We start from the raw sequence: 9,355 nt of genomic DNA on the forward strand, positions 1-9,355 counted from the left end.
GATCCTTGCCTCTCTCTCCAGCCCCTCTCACTTCATTGCATGCTCTGCTCCAGATACTGCAGCCATCTTTTAGATCCTCCATCCTCTCATCTTCTTCCCTGCCCCAGGGAATGCTTCCACATGCCCTTCTCACTGCCTGCAATGCCCTTATTCATCCTTCAGATGTTGACTAAAACATCACTTCTTTGGGTACATCCCACACCCCCCTATTATTCTCTCTCATCATGCTGTGCACCTTTCATTCACAGAGCTTATCACAGTTGTAATTTTACATTAATTTGTGTGCTCATTTAATTAGAGCCTCTCCCCTCCTCTTGCCTGTGAGTTCCACAAGGGCCATGTCAGTTTTATACACATGGTTTCCCAGCATTTATCCCAGTACTTGCACACAGTAGGTGTGGTGGTTTTAAAATATGTCCACAAACGCTTTGACACTCCTCCTTTCAAAGGCAGAAGTCTAATTCTCCTCCTCTTGAATGTGGGCCAGACTTTGTGACTTGCTACTAGCAAATAGAATGTGATACAAGTGATAGGATATAACTTCTGAGGTTACAGAAAGAATACAGCTTCCTCCTGGTGCTTTCTCACTTTAGGATCGCTTGCTCAGGGGAAGCTACGCCATGCTGTGAGGTCACTCAAGAAACCCTGTGGTAAGGCCCATGTGGACAGGAACTGAGGCCTCCCTCCAACACCCAGCATCAATTTGTCAGTCATGGGAGGAAGGCACCTTGAAAGTGGGTCCTCCAGCCCCAGTCAAACCTTCACATAGCTGCAGCTCTGGTTGACATCTGACTGTAACCTCATGAGAGAATCTAAGCTGGAACCGCCCCACCAAGTCACTCCTGTGAAAGATAATAAACGCTTATTTTTATTTTAAGCATCTACATTTTGGGATAATTTGTTATGCAGCAATAGATAACTCATATACTATGTTTTTTAAATACTTAATGAATCAGCAAATTCACGACCCTTTTTTTTTGGTTTGGCATCAATCAATAATTACATCAGTAATGATTCTAACAGTTTCCTGAAACTTTATTTTACATCTTCTCTGCATTTTACTTTATAGACTTTTTCATCCATATGAATTAGAGTGAAAAATATAAACAAGGTAGCCAAAATATTTAACTCTTGAAAGATTGTGTTAGGCTGAGTGATTTCAGTATGAGGAAAGATCAATTATATTTTCTCTTTCACTACACACTACCAAAGGTTAGTTGGCATAAAAGTAAAGTAGACAAGGCAAAATTCTTAAGAATCATCAAATCATGATGAAATTCTAGTCAAGAGAAACATCATATAAGTTTCAGGTGTACAACATTATAATTCGACTTCTGTATACACTACAGGGTGCTTACTACCAAAACCTAGTTTCCACCCATCACCATACAATTGACCCCCCTATAGCCCTTTTGTGTTCCCACCACCCTCCTTCCCCTCTGGTAATCACCAATATGTTCTCTGTATCTATGTGCTTGTTTTTGTTTTGTTTTGTTTGTTTATTTTGCTTTTGAATAAGTATTCCACATATGAGTGAAATCATACTGTAATAGTCTTTCTCCTTCTGACCTATTTCACTTACCATAAGATCCTCAAGGTCCATCCATATCGTCGCAAATGACATCTTTTAAAAAAATAAATCTTGGGGCTGGCCTGGTGGCATAGTGGTTAAATTTGCACACTCTGTTTCAGCAGCCCAGGGTTTGTGGATTCGGATCCTGGGCGCGGATGTAGCGCCGTCCGTCAAGCCACACTGTGGCAGCATCCCACACAAAAAAGAGGAAGATTGACAACAGATGTTAGCTCAGGGCCAATCTTCCTCATGCGCACACAAAATAATAAATTAATTAATAAGTCTTAAATGTGGGTTTTTACCCAGTTTTTAAGTCAACAATTGACTTATATGTCATTGCATACTTTGACCAAATGTTTGCATCTTTTGGGCTTAAAGGCCAAACATTTAAGAGTCATCAACCACTGCAACTGCTTTGTCTGCCTACGTCAGCAGAACTCCCCAGATCTTTTTTGTTCCAAACTGAACATGGGTCCCTTCCTGGGGGTTAATTCAAACTGCACCAAAAGTAGTTGTCTCACAGAGCATAAATTTTATTTGCGGCATGCAGTAAAGAAAATGGAGACCATACGGAATAATTCCAGAAAGCTATGTCTCCCCAAGCACAGGGAGGTGGGTATCTTGATTCAGGGTAGGGGATGAATATTCAAAAGGAAGGTTTGATCGCTGCATGTAGACGTGGGCATAAGCTTGCACATGCGTAGTTTGAAATCATGCTTTTACATACATCGCATGATCTAAAAATGGCTGCTTCACCCCTCCCAGAGGAGGGGAATTTACCATGTTAACGAGGGCAGGTTACTTTGGTGTAACTCTCAGCCTATCTGTGCAGGTGCCAGTCTTGTGGTTGTGGTTGGGCCAGCCTGGTCCAGCGCAGCACAGCTGGGTCCATAGCGGTTGCTGCTTAGAGCTTCTTCCTGGAACATAGCTGAAAACCACAGAAGCTCAAGGCCCCAAGGTGTTAGATAAAGGAACACTTACACCTTGTAAGAAGACAAAAGAATTAGGTCACACATTAAAGTCAGATTTTTAAGCAGGGCAAGAGAAGTGATTTCTAAGCAGGGCAAGAGAAGCGGGTTAGGGTCCCTGACTGGAGACACTTTCAGCCTCACAGAAGACAGAGGGAATTTTCACAGGGAATCTCGACCTGTTCCCTGTTGTAGCTGCAACACAGAAACAGTGCCTGGCACACACAGGTATTCAAAAAGTATTTGTTGAATAAACGAATGAGTGAATACATCTCTTTACTCATCATAATCATTCAGATGTTAAAGGCTGTTCCAATTGTCTAAGTAGGAATGAATACATAACCAACACTATCTGGCAAAAAGGGGGAAAGTCTGAATTATGTAGCATGAATCTGACAAGTGCAGTGAACGAGTGTGTTATTGTTTGTTTGCTCATGTTTTCATTTTCTTTACAAAAAAAAATAATTTTTGTTTTACAACTGTGTGGTCAATTAGGAGTGTGGCTGATTCTGTGGACTGGCTCACTCAACATCTGTTCTAGCCTCAGTATAGTGTGTCTTCCTAGAATGCAGAGACTGAAAAGTTTAAAACCATATTTTTCAGACTCCTTTGCTGCTAGAGTTCTGAATGAGACTTAGGTTCTTTCAAGCAGATGTGTTCACCTGGGACCTGAAAATAAACTGAAAGGGGAAAGAGAGGGAAAGCATGAGGCATCTATCTTGCTGGGTCCTGATGGTTTAGAGGGAAGCAGTTTGGTCCAGACTTGGAAGTGAAGGGGATGGTGTTACTGACCACAAGCGGGTTTGTTCGCCCAATGTGCAACGGAAAGGCCAAATACTGAGGCAAAGGTCTTTTGCAGAAAGAAAGGACTTTATTGCAGGGCAGCCAAGCAAGAAGACAGGAGACAAAGCTCTCAAATCTGTCTCCCCGAGCAGCTTTTGTGTAAGACATTTATTGGGGAAGTAAGGAGTAGGAGGGAGGGAGTAGGAAGGTGTTGGGGGCTGATGTTGTAAGAGTCTTCTGTGCAGGTGTGACTGTATTTCATGTTTCTGCATCAGTCATTTTAGCTTCTCCAAGTTTAGTCAGGTGGCAGCAGTGGTGGGGGGAGGGTGGGAGGGCACACATCAGCAAGCTGCTCTCTTATCAGTGGTCTTCCTGTTGTGAAACAAGCTTGGAAACTTCGGTTACTTTGTTTCCCACGTCAACCTTGTGGGTACAGGCATGGTTTCAATGGCTCCCTAACTTGTCAGGTAAGCTTTCTGTTGTGGAAGAGGTGGTATGATCCCAGAGCTAGTGGCTACTAGTGGTTACTCCCTGATTCAGTAGGTAGTCTCTTGTTCTTTTTTTTTGGAGAGGAAGATTGGCCCTTAGTTAACATCTATTGCCAATCTTCCTCTTTTTGCTTGAGGAAGATTGTTGCTGAGCTAATGTCTGTGCCAATCTTCCTCTGTTTTATATGTGGGATGCCCCCACAGCATGGCTGGATGAGCGGTGTGTAGGTCCATGCCCAGGTCTGAACCCACGAACCTCAGGCTGCCAAAGCAGAGCACATGAACTTAACCACTATGCGAATGGGCCAGCTCTAGTAGTCTCCTGTTCTTGGCAGGAGCAGCAGCCTCCTTCACAGCCCAGTTCTGCAGTGTGGATTGGAGAGATGTTCCTGGAAGATCAGCCGAGGGTCTCTGTTTCTCAGCCTATCTGACAATATTGTCAGCCATTTAATGCCTTGCAATAAATCCCTTTCTACCTAAAGGAGTAGTTTTTTTTTTTTTCCCTACCACTGAACCCTAAGCAAAGCAAGGGGCTGGGAATTACTGTACAACTGACAAAATGATTTATTACTGTTAGACTATTAAAATACAGATATACTTTAATATTTATAAAATTTCACATACTCTTGTCAGGGAGATCCAGTTTCAAATAAGAGTGTGTGCTCTTGCAACAATCTGTACATTGTTTTTTTTTCTTTCTTAAAATCCTACCAAATTTGAATTCTATTCAAGTATTTTTCTGTTGTTTGCTAATGCTGTTAGGACTATGGTTTGCATGCAATAGAATTCTACAGGAGTTAAGATAAAGAAAAAAGAATTTATATAAGGATCCAGGTCCTCTCATGGAGCCCAAGGACAAAGATGCAGCTGGACCTTAGGAACAGCCTGGAGCCAAGGATTGCAGTGCTATAGAGAACCCAGGACGCCCTCTTGCGTCTTCTCACCATTGTTTCTCTCTGAGTATCTGTCTCAGTCTTTCTCACTACTTTCTCTGCATCCCAATCAACAAGGTGAAAAAAAAGGCTCCATCTCCACTTACATATTCTCCACTTAAGAGAACAGACAGACAGACTGAAGTCGGAACCTCCTAGACTCAACTCCAGAATCTTGAGGAAAAACTACAAGGAGACTATTCCAGTCAGGTGCCCAGTTCGGCCAAGTTGTACAACTCCGGAAGATGACATTTACTTTGTTTTCTATGCAAAGGGAACCTCTCTCTGGAGCATAACATTTTGTAGAAGAGAATGTGAATGATGCCTTTTGGAGTCGTGCCACCACCCTGAACAATAGTCTGGAGTCAGAGTCCTATTGTGGGAACGTGGCAGTGGATGCTCTGCTCCTGGAACCGCACAGATCGTGGGTAGGGGGAGGTAGATGTGCAGGAAGGGGCAGTTCCCGTATATGAGGGAACTATTGGGAGCTCAGGAGACAAGCACACTGACGTTCATTACAAGAATGGTGCGCTGATTATAGCTATAGTAGACCAGGGATAGGCAAACTCCAGCCCACAGGCCAAATCCAGTCTGCCCCTGGTTCTTGCAAACAGTTTTTTTGGAACAAAACCACACCCATTTGGTTGCATGTTGTCGATGGCTGCTCTTGTTCACTGGCAGAATCGAGCAGTTGCAGCAGAGATCAGACAGTTCACAAAGAAAGCTACAATATTTACTATCTGGCCCCTTACAGAAATAGTTTGTTGACTCCCGTATTAGACCCTTGCTGCTCAGAAATAAGGTTCGCAAGCCAACGGTCTCAGCATCACCGGGGAGCTTGTCAGGGCTTCACTTGCAACTACTGAATCAGAACCTGCTTTTTTTTTTTCTTCCATTGAGGCATTTTATTTGCTCGTATATATTACACCCCTGGAAAAAGAATCCCAGGATTTTCTCTCCTGTGTGTTTTCATCTTGCTTCTTTGTGGCCCATGATGCCAGCTGAAGTTGTCAGAATAATGAAATCAAACTGATGTGATGGGAGGAGGTTATTCTGCCATTTTTCTGGATCTTTGAGTTGCCCATCAAATCTGGGCCTGATCACGCCACACTTGTTTAACCAGCCCATGAGATTCATAGCAATTTCCCCAGCTCTGTGATCATAAATTATTTCAAACTTGCCAATGCAACCAAGCTCGATTATCACAGTTAGAAACTGGATGATGACTTTGGAGCATGGACTGACAAGAATCTAGTGTTTGCCTCTCTTTTTGTCATTGTTGGTGCTCTTGAGAGCATCAGCCAGGACATTTGTGTGGACCATGGTGATCACACAGAAAGATGGCGGACAGAACCTGCTTTTTAACAAGATCCCCAAGTGATCTGAAGGCACATTAAGGTCTGAGAAGCACCGTATTAAATTTCTCAATGGGCACAATCAATAATGTTGAAACTTCTGTTTCGCACAGCCCCTTTTAGCCTGTGGGACATGATGCAACCCCCTAGGCGTGTTAGACTAGTGTGCCATTATCTCTGGATTTGATGTAGTGATTGCTTTTGGACTATGTCAGGGTAGAGTATCATTAATCAGCCACAATCAGCCTGGACAAAGGGACACCTGGCTATGGTTTGTTAGGCACCTACTTGTTCATTCAATTATAACAAATATTTATTGAGGGCGTACTTTGTGCCAGGCACTGGACTACAAATGATGAACAAATTGGCAGAGTCTCAGCCCTCACAGTGTTGTGGAGCTTTCACACCTCATCTCATTTAATTCTTCCTATAACCTGTGAGGTGAGTACTTTAATCCCCATGGGGAAACTGAGGCTCAGAGAGGTTAATGATTTGTTCCCAGTCATACGGCTGGTGAGTGGCAGAGCTGAAAATCGAACCTATGTCTATCTGACACCAGTTTATGCTTTTTTCTATGCAGAACTGCTAGACATGATTCTAGGAGATTATAATCTAAATTAGGTCTACAGCCAGAGAGACAGTGTTTTATAGATAAGAAACAGATTATTCTTATCTCTCACTTCCCGGATACAGCCAAGATGATGCTGCAAGATTGGGGCAGGCTGGAAACTAGAGGAGCCGAGCTCCCTCTAAGACCTTCTCTTCAGAAGTGACAGACCTGCCACCTTCATCTGTGAGAGAGACAGATGACTCTGGTTCAATTACTTCTTCCAGACACTCGGAATGAGGGAGTCACCTGAGCTCCTAGAGTAGGATGAGAAAAGCACTGTCCTAGGGAGAAAAGGGGTCAGGGTTAATGCTTCTTCCTCCAAGGGACTCTCAGGGTGAATCCCATTCACTGGGGTCACCCCCTCCCTTTCTGACTCTCCCTCCTACCTGTTCTATATATCTCCTCAACTGTCCCAGCCTTCCTTCCTTGCCTTGCTCTTCAATCACTCCATTGTACCCTCTTGAGGTTTCATTCCAAGACCTACAAATATACCTCTCCTATAGCTAGATCCTCAACTGGAGGAGAGAGATGAGGTGTGGAGATGGAGGTGTGAGAGGTGGGGGGACCAGGACACAGGGTATGATGGAAGAGATATTGGGCTGGACCCAATTAGTGCAGGAAGAGGGGTGAGGTTGAGGAAGTGGCTGGTTAGAGGAAGGAGGAGGAAAGTGAAGGAATGAATGGCATGGAGTAGGATGTTCTCTGATAGAGCAGGAGGAAGAAGATGGCAGTGATGAGCCCACAGGGGTGAGCCCAAAACAACAGCAATATTATCATCCCCATCTCATTAACAGCAACCTTACGAGATAGGTTCTATTGTGATCTCCAATTTATAATTAAGGCAAATAAGAAACAGAGAGTTGGGTAAATTTTTCCAGATCACATGGCTGTAAAAGCTGGAGCAAACATTGAAGCAGAGGCAGACTTCGAAATCCAGCTCTTATCTACCTTTCTATGCTGTCTCATAAGGGCACCTCACTGAAAAGTCTAAGACATGTATCTCTTAGATATCTCTGGCCCTGGTCTAGCCTGCTTGTGTTCATGTCAAGCAATATATTTGCATTTTATTAATAGGCAGAAATGAATAAACAATTACCTCAGTTCATCTTCACAACCTAAATCAAAGCATCCAACATAAACTGTCTTTTTTTTTTAAAGGAAAACTATCAGAATTACTATCTAAATCTACGAAATTATTAGATTTGTTTTTCCATCTGATTTCTTGTTCGAACTGAGGGAGAATTTATTCTTTGTTACAACCTTTTTGTATCTTGATGTTAGCACCTGTAAATAGTTCTCAACCTAAAGGTAACACAAGGTTTCCTGGGAGATGGTGAGGATTAATCAGTTAAAATGTAAGAAGGACTTTCAACAGTTCAGCCCATTCAGGAGACATTCAATGAGCAGTTCTGGTGCGTTGGGAGCAAGGAGGACGAAGAAGAACAGGGCGTCAGCTCTGAGCTGTTCAAAATGGGCCAGTCAGACTTGCAATTAGAAAGGCTCCAGGATAGTCTGACAAAGCTGGAGGAGCTGGAGCAGAGGGAGCGTAGAGGAGGGAGCATGAATTGTGCCTAGGGCCTGAGGGAAGGCTTTGCTGACGCTGCACAAGGACGACCCTCTGTCTTAGTTTGGATCCCCTAAGCAGACTCTGAGACAAGCACAAGTCGCTTATTAGGGTGATCCCTAGAAGTATGGAGAGGGAGTCGGAAAGTGAGACGGAAAAGGGAAGAAAGCCAATTAAAGGTATATTAATGAAAGGGTTACAGCTGTGGACAACTGGGGCTCATCCTGCCGGGTAACCTCTGAGGAAACGTGTAGACTGTATCTCAGAATTGTCCCACAAAAGGATGAGGAAGCTGAAGTATTTTCCACCACTGCCTCCCCACATCAGTTGAGAATTTCTCCTGAGGGTGGGAATTCCCTAGCACTTCAGCCACCTCACGTGCGGGCCACAGTCCTCCTGCAGCCTGATAAAGCCTTCAGGTCAAGATGCAGGTGTTTGAAACATAAGCCATCCACAGTCTTCAGAAGCTGCAGGTACCTCTGGGCTGGGCCAAGGGCATATGGATGGGGCATCAATACCTTCTGTTACACTCTTAATAAATGTTTGAACAAATGAGCAACTATGAATCAAAAATGAAGAAGTTCACATTTGAGCTGGGTGAGGGAACCAGAGCTGGTGAAGCCAGAGTGGGAAAGGGAGGACAGGCTGCTGTAACGGAAAGACATTTTTTGGGTTCAGATGAACATGGATTCAAATCTCAGCTCTACCGTTTCTTGAGTGACCTTGAACATGGCATTTAAGCTCAGTTTTCTTATTTGTAAAATGTGAATAACAATATCTACCTCACAAGTCTATCCTCAGGATTAAATAGAATAGCATCTGTAAAGTTCCTGGCACATAGTAGGTGTTCTATACAGAGTGGCCAGGATTGTAGCGGGCTGTCACAAGATGGCAGATACAGCTCTTAATCCCTGGGAGCAGGAGTGATGTAAGCAAATGTTTAGTTTGGGGAGCAGGTGGCCTATGTCTAGGGCAGAGTGATCTAGATAACTTCGCTAGAGACTGGAAATATAGGTTGAGGCTTTACAAGTCTTTAAGGCTCAGCTCAGGGCCGCCCCATGGCCTAGTGGTTAAGTTCGGCA

General features: G+C 43.7%; 1 pseudogene; it reads right to left on the minus strand.

The window, feature by feature from the left end:
• Positions 1 to 2,388: 2,388 nt before the first annotated feature.
• Positions 2,389 to 6,067, minus strand: LOC103563378 (small ribosomal subunit protein uS8-like; annotated as a pseudogene).
• Between the last annotated feature and the right edge of the window lie 3,288 nt (positions 6,068 to 9,355).

This window comes from Equus przewalskii, chromosome 2 (assembly GCF_037783145.1).
Source record: "Equus przewalskii isolate Varuska chromosome 2, EquPr2, whole genome shotgun sequence".
In the NCBI taxonomy this organism is placed as follows: domain Eukaryota; kingdom Metazoa; phylum Chordata; class Mammalia; order Perissodactyla; family Equidae; genus Equus; species Equus przewalskii.